Here is a 13,801-nt window from a genome sequence, read left to right on the forward strand (position 1 = left end):
TAACACTGAAGAAATGGGCTTTGTATAAGAAAACTGGTGATGGAGTCGGAAATCGCATGTGACGGGTAAGTGCATTACTTTGTTACATATATAATGGGGATTGATTTTATTCTTAATACAACAGCGGTAAAATGCAATTGACTTGTGTCTGCGTAATGGGTAACTGAGTACTGACACAGTATATATATATATATATATATATATATATATATATATATATATATATATATATAAAAACAACAATGGTACTTATCAGCAATGGAAGAATTTAATTATAATTGTACCCTACCAATTGGTAGATTCTGAATGCTTTTTTTTAATGCTTGAATCTGGGCACACAGGAGCTGCAGATTCTAAATTTATGAAAAATATCTTTGCCTGCTGTCTTTCAGCTGTATCTGTTGGAGCTGTCATTGAGCCAAGGAACAGGCCCAAGACCACAGAGGTGCTGCAGCAATTGTTCCAACAGCTGTCGATTTGCCGTCTGACAATAAGTATGTTTGTGGGGGGGTCGCATTTGCTGCTTGAGGAAAAATCTTTTAGAAACAAATATTTAACTGTAAATCTTTAACTAATTCAAGATTAATGTTATATACAGTACAATATGAACAATGTGTGTGATGAGGTGCTGATGTGGGTTCAAGACAGTTAAATATGTATTTCAGTCACAGCAGCTGTACATAAAAAGGACTATCCTAAAATGTGAAAAATGTTGTTGAATCACAAGATTATGTGACTGCATAATAAAATCACATGGCTGTTTGTTTGAGTATTCAATAATTATGTGTCTTTACTTTGTTTAAACATGTTTTTTTTTAAAAACACAAATACTGTATATAAGGCCTTAAAAGGCTTTGTCAAACAAATTTTGGAGCGCAAAGGTTTAAGCACATTTATATTGTAAATTAAATTAACTCGTTTTCCTCACAGTCTGTCTTGGTTAAACTGAGCTTTATTGATTTGATTAAATGACATTTCCTGCCTTCAAGGCTTCTAAGACAGTCCTGGAGAGAGTGAGAAAACATAAAACATAACTATGGATAATTCAATTATTTGTTGAGATAAGATGTACTTTACTGTTAAAATTATAAGAAATTTGAAGAACAGAGCTTAAAAATGAAAGCTATCTCCCAAAAAAACATCTTAAAGTGTAGCTTTCAATGTAAATTCCTTACTTTGTTTTTTTACAGGCCTCTTATTTTTTTTTTTACAATGTTAACAATTATTATGAGTGGTTCTTATTGTAATTATTCCAATAGTGTGTGTGTGTTTCTGTTGTTGATAAGTCAGTGTTAAGGTGCTTTCAGGAGCTGATCTGCCACTTCCCTTTTGCAGACAGCTCAAGTTTATGAGATTGATTTTAGGGACACCCAACAATACCAAGCTTAAGATTCCTTTTCCTTCCCGTGATGATGAAATACATTTGACTATGTTCTCTGCATTTGCTGAATTACAGATAGGCATATCTGCAAAGCCTACACTGACTTGATCTTTCTCTTCCCTTGCAAGGATAGCACACTCTTTTTCACACATGCAGCATGATTTTTAAAAGGGGCAAAATGAGAACGAGGTTGCAAAGTGATTTCTAAAAGCTGATTTGGGTCACTAAGTATATGGCTTTCAAAGGGTTTAGATAAAATGTTGACCCTTTAAAAATATACATTAAGTGATGTGGTTACAGTAATCAGGCTTTAAAAATAATTTTGCGACCTAGTTACTATTTTGCTCCTTTTGAAAATCATGCTGATAATGTCAATACACTCATCTATCATTAGACTATATGGCCTTTACTCTGACAGAATATGCTGAAACAGGTTTTGGGAACACTGGTTCAAGTGCATCATTTACAATGGCAGATGTTTTTGTGTAAGAACAGGTATAATGCTTTGCTGTCTCGCTGTCTGGAAGCATCTTGTAAAACAAACTTGCATGTTGAGCCACTGAAAATGGCAGCTTAACTAAAAATCCTGTAAACTGCACCTCAGCATTGATAACCGTATCCTGAAGAGTTCTATCCTGATCTGTCCTGAACTGTGAGACTGTGTGGCACATATCCCTTTTCTTTGCCTGCCTCACATGCTGTAACCCCTGCAGTGCAAATAATACAAATACATTTTGCACTTGGTTTACAAAAGATGAGGATGCATGTCCTAAGACAATAAAAAAGTAATTTACTGAAATTAGCTCTTCACAGTATAATAGTGTAAAAGGAGACTTTCAAACTGGTAGCATAATCCTGATACTCTGATTTACAGTAAAGTAAGATACATGTACTTCTAAATTATTATTATTATTATTTATTTATTTATTAGCAGACACCCTTTTCCAGGGCGACTTACAATTGTTACAAGATATCACATTATTTTTACATACAATTACATTTTTTTTTTTTTTTACACATTATTTTTACATACAATTACCCATTTATAAAGTCGGGTTTTTACTGGAGCAATCTAGGTAAAGTACCTTGCTCAAGGGTACAGAAGCAGTGTCCCCCACCTGGATGTAGTCAGGAATTTCTATTAAATATCTTTACTTTATCCATTCCTATTCAATGTATAGAACATTTAAAATACTTTAATCCTGCTGTTCAACAAACATAGACATTACAGAAGTACAAATAAACAGTGAAGAATTATAATCTAGGGACTTAAATTATATCAGTTTATTTATTTTCAGGTCTATAACATTAGCCAGCGTTTCTCTCCTTTCAGGGATGATGGTGCTGAAAACATTCCGGCGCTAAATGGTTTGTGAATTAAGCACTTGTTGGTGATTACAGCTGTGTTTTTAGTTTTGAATTAATTTGATGTAAGACTGGTTTGCAAAAGTGAATTTATTTCTATAGTAAATGAATAAGTGACAAATCTTGAAGTGTTCTGAGTACTAAAGTGGTTTATTTTTTTAAACACATGAACGTGTGATGTGGTAGAACAAACAACAACAAAACTGTGGTATTTTCTGGGATACTGCCGGCACCTTGCAAAAGAGCATATAGATAGCTATAAATAAATAAATAAATAATCTAAATGCATGGCTGAAAACGTGGTGCACACAGGAAGGCTTCACCTTCCTTGAACATTGGACCACATTCTACAACAAGAACGATATAGGCAGGATGGACTGCAATTAAATAAAAAGGGAACCAATCTACTCGGAGAAGGGATCCTCAAGGAGGTTCAGAAGCATTTAAACTAGAAAGGAAGGTAGGAGAAATCAACAAAAAAAACAGAAGGGAGACTACATCAAAACAAGGGCAACAACTCAGGTAAGACAGCCATTAAATGTATTTATCTAAATGCTAGAAGTCTCAGAAACAAAATGTTTGAACTTGAAGCTACTAGTAATACAACTTCAAAATGCGTCAGAATTTGTTCACCACCTTTTTAGTGAGAGTCTTCCAGTCCTGCATCCTACAATTAGTAGAGCAATGATTAATTTAGTGGAAAAAATCAACCATTTTGTGTTCAATCATAATAGCTACTTAAAGCTCCAAATTTGAAGCAGACATTAGGCTTGTTTCCTGCCATTTGGGGTTGCTTCTAATGTGAAATGATAAGGTCCTGGTAGTCCATACTCGCTCTTTTTTATGATACCTGGCTTATTAACCCTGATTTTATAATCATTACCTGGAATGGATGACTTTAATTTGAGCAAATCCTCCAAAGTGCAATCCAAAATAAGGTTTATCCTTCTGTTCTAGAAGGTGCACTGCCCACAACTATGCTAGAAGTTACCCAACTAGAACCATAGAATAACTCTAAGAGGTAATGAAAACACCAAATGGCTATGCAGGTACCGGTAGAGTATAATCATATTATAGAAGCTAGACAATATATACAGTAAATAAAATAATTTTAAAGCCATGTTTTTCAGGAGTCATCAGTTAATAACATTTCTGTAGCTAAACAGAAAATAAGTGCAGTGTTGTTTTTTTTTAAATTCGATTGCAGTTGTAACTGGAAACAATGAACACCTCTATCGTGCACCCAAACCCAGTCTTTTCTATTTGGTAAATGGTTCTCAGGTTTTTTTTTTGTTCTGCTCCAGTGCCTTTCATCACAAAAAACTCCACTAGGGCTTGAGTTTTTTTATTTAAAACATATCAAAGTCCATCTGTAACACGACCATCATTTTCCAGTGCTTGCACTGAACGTGGTAGCTGGAGGTGTTTACACAGCTACACAGCAGTGTAAAAAGGAATTGCATAAATATTTATGATTCATGTTGCTTTCAGCCAGCTAGGAAACATGCATCAAAGTCAAATCTCAATGATGAAAGCCAGGTTAATTTTTTAAGGATCTTTTTAAAATGGTCCAGTGCATTTGTTCCACAAACTTTTCCACCTTTTGACATTAGTGCTCAATAAAGGGGGACTTGTTGCTTATTCCCTTATTTGAATGACAGTTGAATCATCGTGTCCCTTTGCATGGCATGATGCCTGGAAATTGTTTCAGTAAATTACATGGCAAGACAATCTACTGCTTGGACTGTCTCCAGAACAAGCTCTATGATGTATAATTAAAATCAACCCACAATTAGCTCCCAGCAAATGTAACATGGAATGACATGCTCCGTGGGTACAGGCTATTTACATGAAGAAAGAGAGAGAAAGCAAAAAAGAAAGAGAATACTACTACTCCCAAACCCAGGCATCAATGAAGTGCTTCCATCTCAACAGTTTTATTACAGGTGAATAAAACAATAAGCCCTTCCTTTGCAACAATGCATACAACAATGCATTAACAACAATGCATTCACCATTTTAGAATCTACTGACTATCAATTTATAACAAAAAGCTCTATAAATCAAATACATTCTCAACTATTATTTCTAAATAAGAGAAGAACAGAGAGATACAATATACATCTCACTGAAAATAGAAGAACTGCTTTATAGCAAATGTGAAACGGGAACATGTATCAAACTCAAAAGATTTATTTACACAATATTTGCGAACGAGAAAAGTAACAAAAACATATGTAAATGTAAATGCTTGTATATGTTTTAAAACACAAAATCAGTAAACTGTAATAACAGATTACTAGCAGTTGAGTCAATTGGGGATAATAATAATAATAATAATAATAATAATAATAATAATAATAATAATAATAATAATAATAATAATAATAATGAAAGTTTTTTGGTTGTTATTTATAGCTTTTTTTTGTATCTTTCCATAAGCTATACTGACTAAACTACGATGGATTACAAACTTTACAAGCAACTCCATTTAATATATATGAAACATGTAAGAAAAACAACGCTTAGAAATGCACTGTTAGCTTTTGTTTTGTGACATAAATACAGGTTGCTTTGATTAATACAGTTGTTATAAGAAAATGGTGACAGCAGTCTTTTAATGTTTTCTGAAGTGACAGTTAAGTTGTTGGAAAAACAAGTAAACAGCTGGCAAAATACAGTCCTATAAATTAAGGGATGGATCCTTCTGCCAGCTTTCAAGATATCTGTCTTGCCATGCCAATTTTAAAACTCGTAAAGACGCATCAAATATGGCACACAGAATAAATGATCCCTTGTCATTAGTGCTATGCAGTTTGAGTTTGTTAATTATAGGATATATTTGGCCATCATAATTTGTTTGCCTTGTTTGTATTGCTGGCATAAATTCCAGGGAAACGCAACACAAACGATATAAACTAAACCAAAATAAACAGACCACAACATATTACATCAACGAAAATATATTACTTCATTTTAGTTTTCATTTGCTCTATTTTTCATTTTCTTCTAACTCTCCTACCATGAAAAAAAAAAAAACTTTCAACCAAATCGTTGTTAAACTTGACTGTTGGCACTCAATAAACCGTTTCTAAACTCATCTCTGAGTCATCAGAAACACCAGGGAGTAAAAGATGGTGTGTTTTACCAATGGCAATATGGCTGCATCCATATATAACTTGCAGGGGGGTTGCAGTAGTGGGTATTAGTGATCATATTTATATAATACAGTATATTTAATTACAAGTCTTCGTTAGAAATTGTATAATTGTATTCAATTATCCAGTAAGCTACAACCCATAAAGGAGTCTTTGACAAAACCAACATACATAACAGTGAGTCTCTTAAGTATTTTTGTCTTTGAAAGTAAGTAAAAATATTAAATTAGAATCAAAAGGTTTGTTTCTAATTTAATATCAACAGTAGATATAATTAGATCCACCACTTTTTAGCACAACTGAATAGAACCCATAAAACATTTAGGTACCATGAAGCAGCAGCAACTTTAAAAAAAGGTAAATCTACACTATATTTTCTCAAATCCACTTCTGCCTATTTGCTCTGAAAAGCTTGCTTATTTTCACCTTATATGTTGGTCCAATTAAAGTTATTATTAGCTTCAACAATAGCTTGGTTTACATGCAGTTTAGAAACGCTACAGCAAGTATGCTGCCAAAACATGGTACAGCTAGAAAGGGTGGGCAAATCGTCTTCTTCAGCAGTGCAGATCCCATTTGTTATGTAACCTCACGCAACTTTGTAATATAAATAAAAGCTGCACTAAGCAACTCTTTAACAACTGAGATCTGCAGAAAGTAGCCATGGCAAGCTTCTTTGACCAAAGAGAAAAAAAAAACAAAACAAAACAAAAAAAAACATACAGTACGACAGTTTAGAGACCTCTTCATTCAATCTGCTTTTTTTCTATGTGACACTATTTATTCAACATTTCAAATGATTGCCATTTGCTGGTGACTCCGAAAATGCTAGTGCTTTTTAGTTTAGCTGTGTAGAAGCACGGTTATAAAAAATACTAAAGCTACTACAAAGTAAAGAAGAAAAAAATGGAGCCCTTTGCAAAATAAATCAATCAATCAATTAATTACGAAGCCCTTTGCAAAGCACAGAAAGATCTTTTTTTATCCTTTACATTTCTGTTACTTTCATGTTTGGTGATCAGATAACAGTTCCTGACCTCAGCATGAGACTTGAGCAACCGTGTATAGAGCTGAAGTAAAATCTCTTGAACCTAATTAATCGGGCAAGATTTGTTTCACAAGAACAAAAATATGAAAAACAAAAACAAAAAAAATCTGTTGGTTCCCGTGACAGGGAGACACTGTCGCTGGTTCTTGGATGCATGTGTCTGTTTATGGAAGCAGCTGGGACACGCAACCGGAGACGCATTGCTAAGGAACTAATAATGCAGGTAGGCTTGCCCGGCGCTGAGCTGATCGGGAGGTCCAGATTGGCTGGAGGGCATGCCTGGGGAAACTGTGCAGAGCTCAAAAAACATCTGTGCCATAGCCATACAGCAGTGCTGAGAGAAAGATTGCTGTGTTTACATCGAGGAGGACAGTGTCCGGTGTGCAGGAAGTACTACACAAAACCCTTCCACTCCAAGAAGAGGCTGGAATCAGCGTGAGAATGCTGGGACTCTCGGAGCCCAGAAGTAGGTCAGTTTATGGGATGTTGATAACAAAGAGTTTATAGTGATGGTTTGCCTAGAGTAGTAGGTTCCTGGAGTAGGAAGTTCCTTTTAGTGGGACTAGCGCTCGCCTTGTGTGGTAAACCTTTATTTTTTTGCTTTGTTTTGTTTTCTTTATTCAATGTGGCACTTGGGCTACCATTGCTGGTACCCCAGTGTCAGAACTTGTGTTGATTAAATCTGCGCACCTGTTTGGCGTTTCAACACCCAATGCTCTTTGTCTGCCTCAGTATTGTTCAGTGACGACCCACACACGTAACAAACCCCCCTTTTATAGTTCCACAAATGTACCATGCTGTATTATTTTTTATATCACTGAAACTTCATCTTTTGTGTTTTTTGTTCATGGAGACACAATAGCAGTCTGTACTGGTTTTATTAAAAAGATATTGCAAAAGAGATTTGCATCAGTGTGATGGTACATTCTATTACACATGAACGCTGCATCAGAGAAGGAGCTGTGACTCAGTACTACAGTAGAAATACAATCCTGAACAAAGAAATGTAAGCCCTGCATTGCACTTTAAAGCCATATTATATACATTGCTGATTAAATTTGTTTTCCTCTGGATTGCAACATTATGTAAGCAGAGAGACTTTGCAGAGTACTTTTGAGTTTAATCCCAAGCCTTTACTTGGTTATGGGTTGGATTATCTAGTGTCACTGCAGATTGTTATCTTTGTAAGGGTTGAACTTTCAAAGTTAATATGAATTGCTGCCAGATTACCTGTAACATAGCGAAGAAAACATTTCTTATGGTCAAAGGTATATATTAAATATTTAATGTGAGCAGGTACATTTGGTTGCAGGAGAGAGTTCCACTAAAATCAAGGGAGACCAAAATTGAAAGGCTTTAAATGACTACAAATCCATGAAAAGTATTTTTTTGTTTACATAATGTATTTGTGTGTGTGTGTGTTTATGTATGTGAGGAAACTGCCTTTTCGTTAGCTGGTGTAGTTGGTACTACATTCTACGATTGTTACGGCCAGGTGACAGTTACACCTGTAAATTACTATCTAACGAAAAGGCAATTTCCTCACATACATAAACACACACACACACACAGACACACACACACAAATACACTACGTAAACAAAAAAAATACTCTTCATGGATTTGTTCACTCGTATTTCATTTAAGGGAGCTGCACTCAGATCCACCACCAGCCAGGAGTGAGAACACAAACCACAGATCACTATTCAACAGTTCTTTATTTCAATTCAAGTATACATACAATAAAATGGAAAGTGTGCACAATAATTAAAACAATGTAGTTGGAAATTTTCTGGGATCACAATAATTGAAACAATGTACATTGCCTCACAATAGCCAAACCCATTGAAATTGTAAAGTAAATTGACATCCTCCCCCACGAATGCCACTCACCCAGCCAAACCCTGTACTGCTCAACTCTGATTACCACACTTATAAGAGGCCTCAGGTCCACTCTCCTTCTGTTCCCACACAAGTCCAAATTCTTGTCTCACAGCAGGGACACACGCTTTGGAAGAAGCTTTTAAGCTTTTTGTGCCTCGGTCCAAAGACTTAATCACCAATTGGGGTGGCAAAATATGGGATTTTCTATGTAGTTAATCCCAACAGGTTTAAACTCTAAAACAATTCTAAAAAAAGTTCATTTCTTTAATATTTTATATAAAAACACTACTTAATTCAGTAAAATCTCTTACTTTAATACATTAATAAAACTAAAACCTTACCTATTTTCTTAGATACTTAATATTATCAATCACACGTAAGAAAATGCACTGTCAAATAGCTACAAGTTTAAAACCAGGGGTCTGATCGCTAATATATTGTTTGAAAACAGGAGAATAGACATATTATAAACATTCCTTCAATACATATAATAGACATATAATAAACATTCCTTCAATATAAGTAGAGACAAAGAGAATAAAAAGTGCAAAGCTCCAATAATCCTATTTAAGGCTAATTAATATCAAACTAATATGTATATAAAACAGATAGATATACCAAGCAAAAGGAAACAGCATTTAACTACGATATCACAGGACACCAGTTACACATTAAAAATAAGCTGATTTGTAACAGCACAACTGCCTTGCAATGTGGGACTGTTAAGTAAACTAGAATTAATACTTAACTAAATGAAGTCATCTGTCCAGCCACTGCAACCCTGCTTCTTCCAATACTTGCTGCAGTCAACTCGGCTGCAATATCTCCTCTCTGTTCATTTCGTTTCTGTTTCTTCCTCCGTCCATCCTGTCTGTTCAGTCTCTCTCCATTGTCCTCTGTGCGTTATTGGTTTGTGTCCCAGTTCCTTTGCTTGTTGTTCTCTCTCAGTCTTTCATTACTTTTCATTTTGCGTTCTCCCTGCTTTCCCCTCGCTCTCCGTCCTTTCAGTCCTTTCTCTCCCATCTCTCCCATCTCTCCCATCTCTCCCAGCTCTCCCAGCTCCCCAAACTCTCTCTCTTGTGTCAGCTTCCTGCCTTTTAAACACAGAGCCCGTCGAGCACCTGCTAATTGAATCAATTCACATACAGGTGTACATAATCACAAGGGTGGTTAAAATTCTCACTGCAACCAATACAAACTAAAAATGTGAAAAACCCATACGACACATATATAATTACAATAGTGCTCAAATGATCATAAAACAAACGCGATACAAAAAAAATAACAATCAAAACAAATCTTCAGTGCACAAAAATAAATAAATGTAAATAATTAATGAATTAAAGTGAATCTCCCTAACGTGTTTGACAGCAAGCACAACCGTGATATAATTTCACTCACACTCACACCTTACCACTGCAAGTAATATGAGGAACTGGCCCATATATAGCTCACACAATTACATAGTGACGCAGAGTTCAACAGAGGGTAAGCTTGTGTCGCTACAGCTAAAAATACAATATGTTTGAGGAAAGTTAGCAAACTATAACAAATAAGTTATTTGTGTAAAGGGCAAAGATGACTGCAAACAAGTAGTAAAGAGAAAGTTATAGTTGTTATAGTTTTGGGACATTTCATTTATAAATCCTAGTGACAGAAAAAAATGCCAAACAGAACCATGTGGTGATTCAATACCTGCTTAATATGGAATCTACATAGTCATGTTAATTAGCACCAGTAAAATATTGAAATATTTGCTTGATTTAATAAAAGAAGATTACTTCCCATTGTATGCTTTGTGGTGACCCCATTTTGACCCCATGCTACAACAGACTTTGAATGACATGGTAAACCTTATGCTACCAAACAGTACTTTACTGGGTCTGCCTAAACCTACAGCACCCTTCCAGGGACAACATTTTACTATTAAAGCATGTTTGGGAGAAAGCAGTCATGGTTTTGTTTGTCCTTCAATGTCATAGAGTAGAATGGAATCAAGATGGTATCTTTATGAATAAACTCCACTGCATGTTTACTGTTAAATGCTTAACAGCATGGTAATCATGTTCTTGATTAATACATAATGGAATATGAATCACATAATGTATTGCTGTTTATTTAAAATGTGGAAAAAATTAAAATATCAACAAAAAATCATTCATGCACATTGTACAACGGTAGCAAGTTTAAATTACTCTTTGTTGCTACAAGGAAGATCATCCTGTTACGATAATGAAGTGTACTTATTCCAGGTACCACTGTTTCAATCTCATATAGCTGCCTTTTTAAATGTATCACATTGTATTAAAGAATAGGTAGTATGGGAAACTAAAAAAGGAAATTACCACCTTTAAATAGTCAGAAAATGGTAGGATGGCAGGACATCTTTTGGCAGCTAGAGGACAAGTCAACCTGGATAATTATACATATTAACATACAAGACATGTCTGCAAGTTTATTTTTTTTTTACATTCCTAAGTTGCACACATCTATAACTGAGTAAATTTGACCTTTTTGTTCAATGAATAAATAATGGTAAACTTTGCACAACTGCTGAATATGAAACAGATACAAAAACACTGAAGGTAAGGAAAGTGTGGTGCTTTTATACAAGAAGTGCTAAAAGATGTATTGCTGAATAGCCTGAATAGCAGAGTGAATAACTTTTTTTTTTTTTTTTACCTTATCTCATTTAAATCCAACTGTAGAATGACGGGGTCAATTGAACTGTTCAAAATTACACAATTACGCCCTGTTGCTATGCAAATGTGGCGCTTAATTTAAGGTCAGTAATTCCCAGAAGTCAGCTATTTAAATAAGGCTTAAAAAAGTTTTTGGGCTAACAGGTCATATACAAATACAGTATAAAATAAAATTGCTGTAAAAACCTGTGTAAAAGTCTATTTTCTAGGTATTTTTAGGGGGTCCTAAAAAGGGGGGAGCGACATACAATGGTGTGACCTATAGGCTTTCTCCTGAAATTGTTGTCTCAAAAAGGGGTGGGGGGGGGGGGGGGGGGGGGGGGAACGGGGGACGGATGGACAACTTATACACCGGTGCAACTTATACACTAGTTTTTACCGTACATTAAAATACAAAGGTATCAAATGTCACAAAACAAGAGGTTGAGAGCACAGTGGACCACTGGTTTAAACAGACATTCTTTTTCAAACATTGCACTGGTTATATAAACAGAAAACATTTGTGCCATTCATGGAGCCGCTGGTTATTCAGCAATCCTCATTTGAGTAAAAACTACTCCATAAACATGAAGTACTGTATCCTCAATTTCTACGAGTTATATAAAAGATGCACTGAGAAAGGATTAATAGAAAATATTTTTCACACCACAGTTTTAGAGGACATTCTGCAGCTAATGAGGGTACAAGCTCATCAATCAAAACGTCCTAGAAATTACAATAACGCAATGCAGACCTGAATGAAACCAATACATCTCACCGTTTGAGAAGGGTACAGACTATGGGCTTTTCTGGTGGTTATGGTACACTTGTAGCATTTTAGCCTTACAACCAAACATCACAAAATCTCATTTCTCTACAGCTGGTATGGAAAATAATCTTAATAAAGCAGGACCAGTTATATAACAATTATTTGTACTGTATGTCTCAGGCCAGGAATACTGTATCTCTAATAAATTGAACTCAGAGGCCATCTGCCATTAAAGCTGTTTTAAGCATGTGAATGTTGGGTTTGGATTTGCAGACAGTCAAACTTGAGCACCAGTCAGCACTAGTGGTAGAGCGTTTCCATGGGGACAGAGAATATGTCTACAGTACCTGGAAATAGAAATGCATTGTGCTTTCTACAGTGTTTAAACATGTACCAACCAGTTCCGCCCTTCCTGGCAATTTTACTTTAAAATGCTTTTGATTTATGTAAAATAATTACCAGCTGTTAATGTCCAATGTTCAGCGTTTCATCTAGAATTCATTCACCACATACTGTATATAAGCTAATCACCATGTATTTATATGTCCACTAACATCAAACAGTGGTATCTTGCTGCGAATCTTGCCTGGATGAAATAAATGACGTCCCCTAACTGAAATGACAGATGGCTGACAGAAGATAATGAACTGAGGTCCCTTGCTAATCTGTGAATGATGCTAATTAAGGAGAAGAAGATAATTCATCACTTACGCAGATAAAGTACCGGTAGTGGGTTCATATGGCCATTGGATGTTCTTTGCAGAATAATCAGAAACATGAACGATTGAACGCTGGCTGGCTCTTGTCAAGAAGCTTAATTTTAAACAGGGTGATAAATGAATATGCTGAAGTCTGTTCCACTTAAGAGCTAACTGCGACAGTGGCAGCAAATATGAGTCAGACATCAGTTAAATGCAAATAAATAATTAGTTACAATTTAATTACATTTTGTGCAGTGGCGGCTTTCTTATATGCATTAATTATAACTGTGCTCTAATTTTAAAAAGCTAACTTCGAAACAATTGCATTTTCTTCTCTTAATAACCAGTGTTACACAGCATGTAATTGCTGTCATCTCAGACAGCCACTGTAATACCTTCTCACATGAAAAATATCTCTGTATTGTATTTTATAGAAATGACAAAATAGAGTTCAAATAATATAAGCACACTTTTTTCTGGATGTATCATCATTTTCATTAGCTACTGTGTGTACTGTAAATGTTTTTATTAAGGAACAGCTGTTACAATATTACAGACAATATTATATAAGAAAGAAAACACTTTGTGACATCTGAACATTCACAGGACTTTAAGGACTGTTTTCTTTGGTTAGACTGCTTTGAAATACGTGAATAAACTAATAAATATTCTAAAAGTTGAAAAACATTTCATGAAAAGCAAACTTTATATTATAAATCTGACAATGCTTTAAAATAAAGCCCTACACAGTCCTTTCTTTTACCATTAAAGCTGTCATTTAGCTATTGTTTTTCCCCTGTACTGAGTGAACTCT

At 35.1% G+C, this 13,801-nt stretch overlaps 1 protein-coding gene across 3 annotated transcripts in view; it reads right to left on the reverse strand.

Moving 5' to 3' along the window:
* The window catches only part of LOC117415003 (potassium voltage-gated channel subfamily D member 2-like), a 108,181-nt gene that overhangs the window by 54,521 nt on the left and 39,859 nt on the right, over positions 1 to 13,801 (reverse strand). The window lies entirely within an intron of this gene.

The sequence above is a fragment of the Acipenser ruthenus genome, chromosome 7, assembly GCF_902713425.1.
Source record: "Acipenser ruthenus chromosome 7, fAciRut3.2 maternal haplotype, whole genome shotgun sequence".
NCBI classification, from domain to species: Eukaryota; Metazoa; Chordata; class Actinopteri; order Acipenseriformes; family Acipenseridae; genus Acipenser; species Acipenser ruthenus.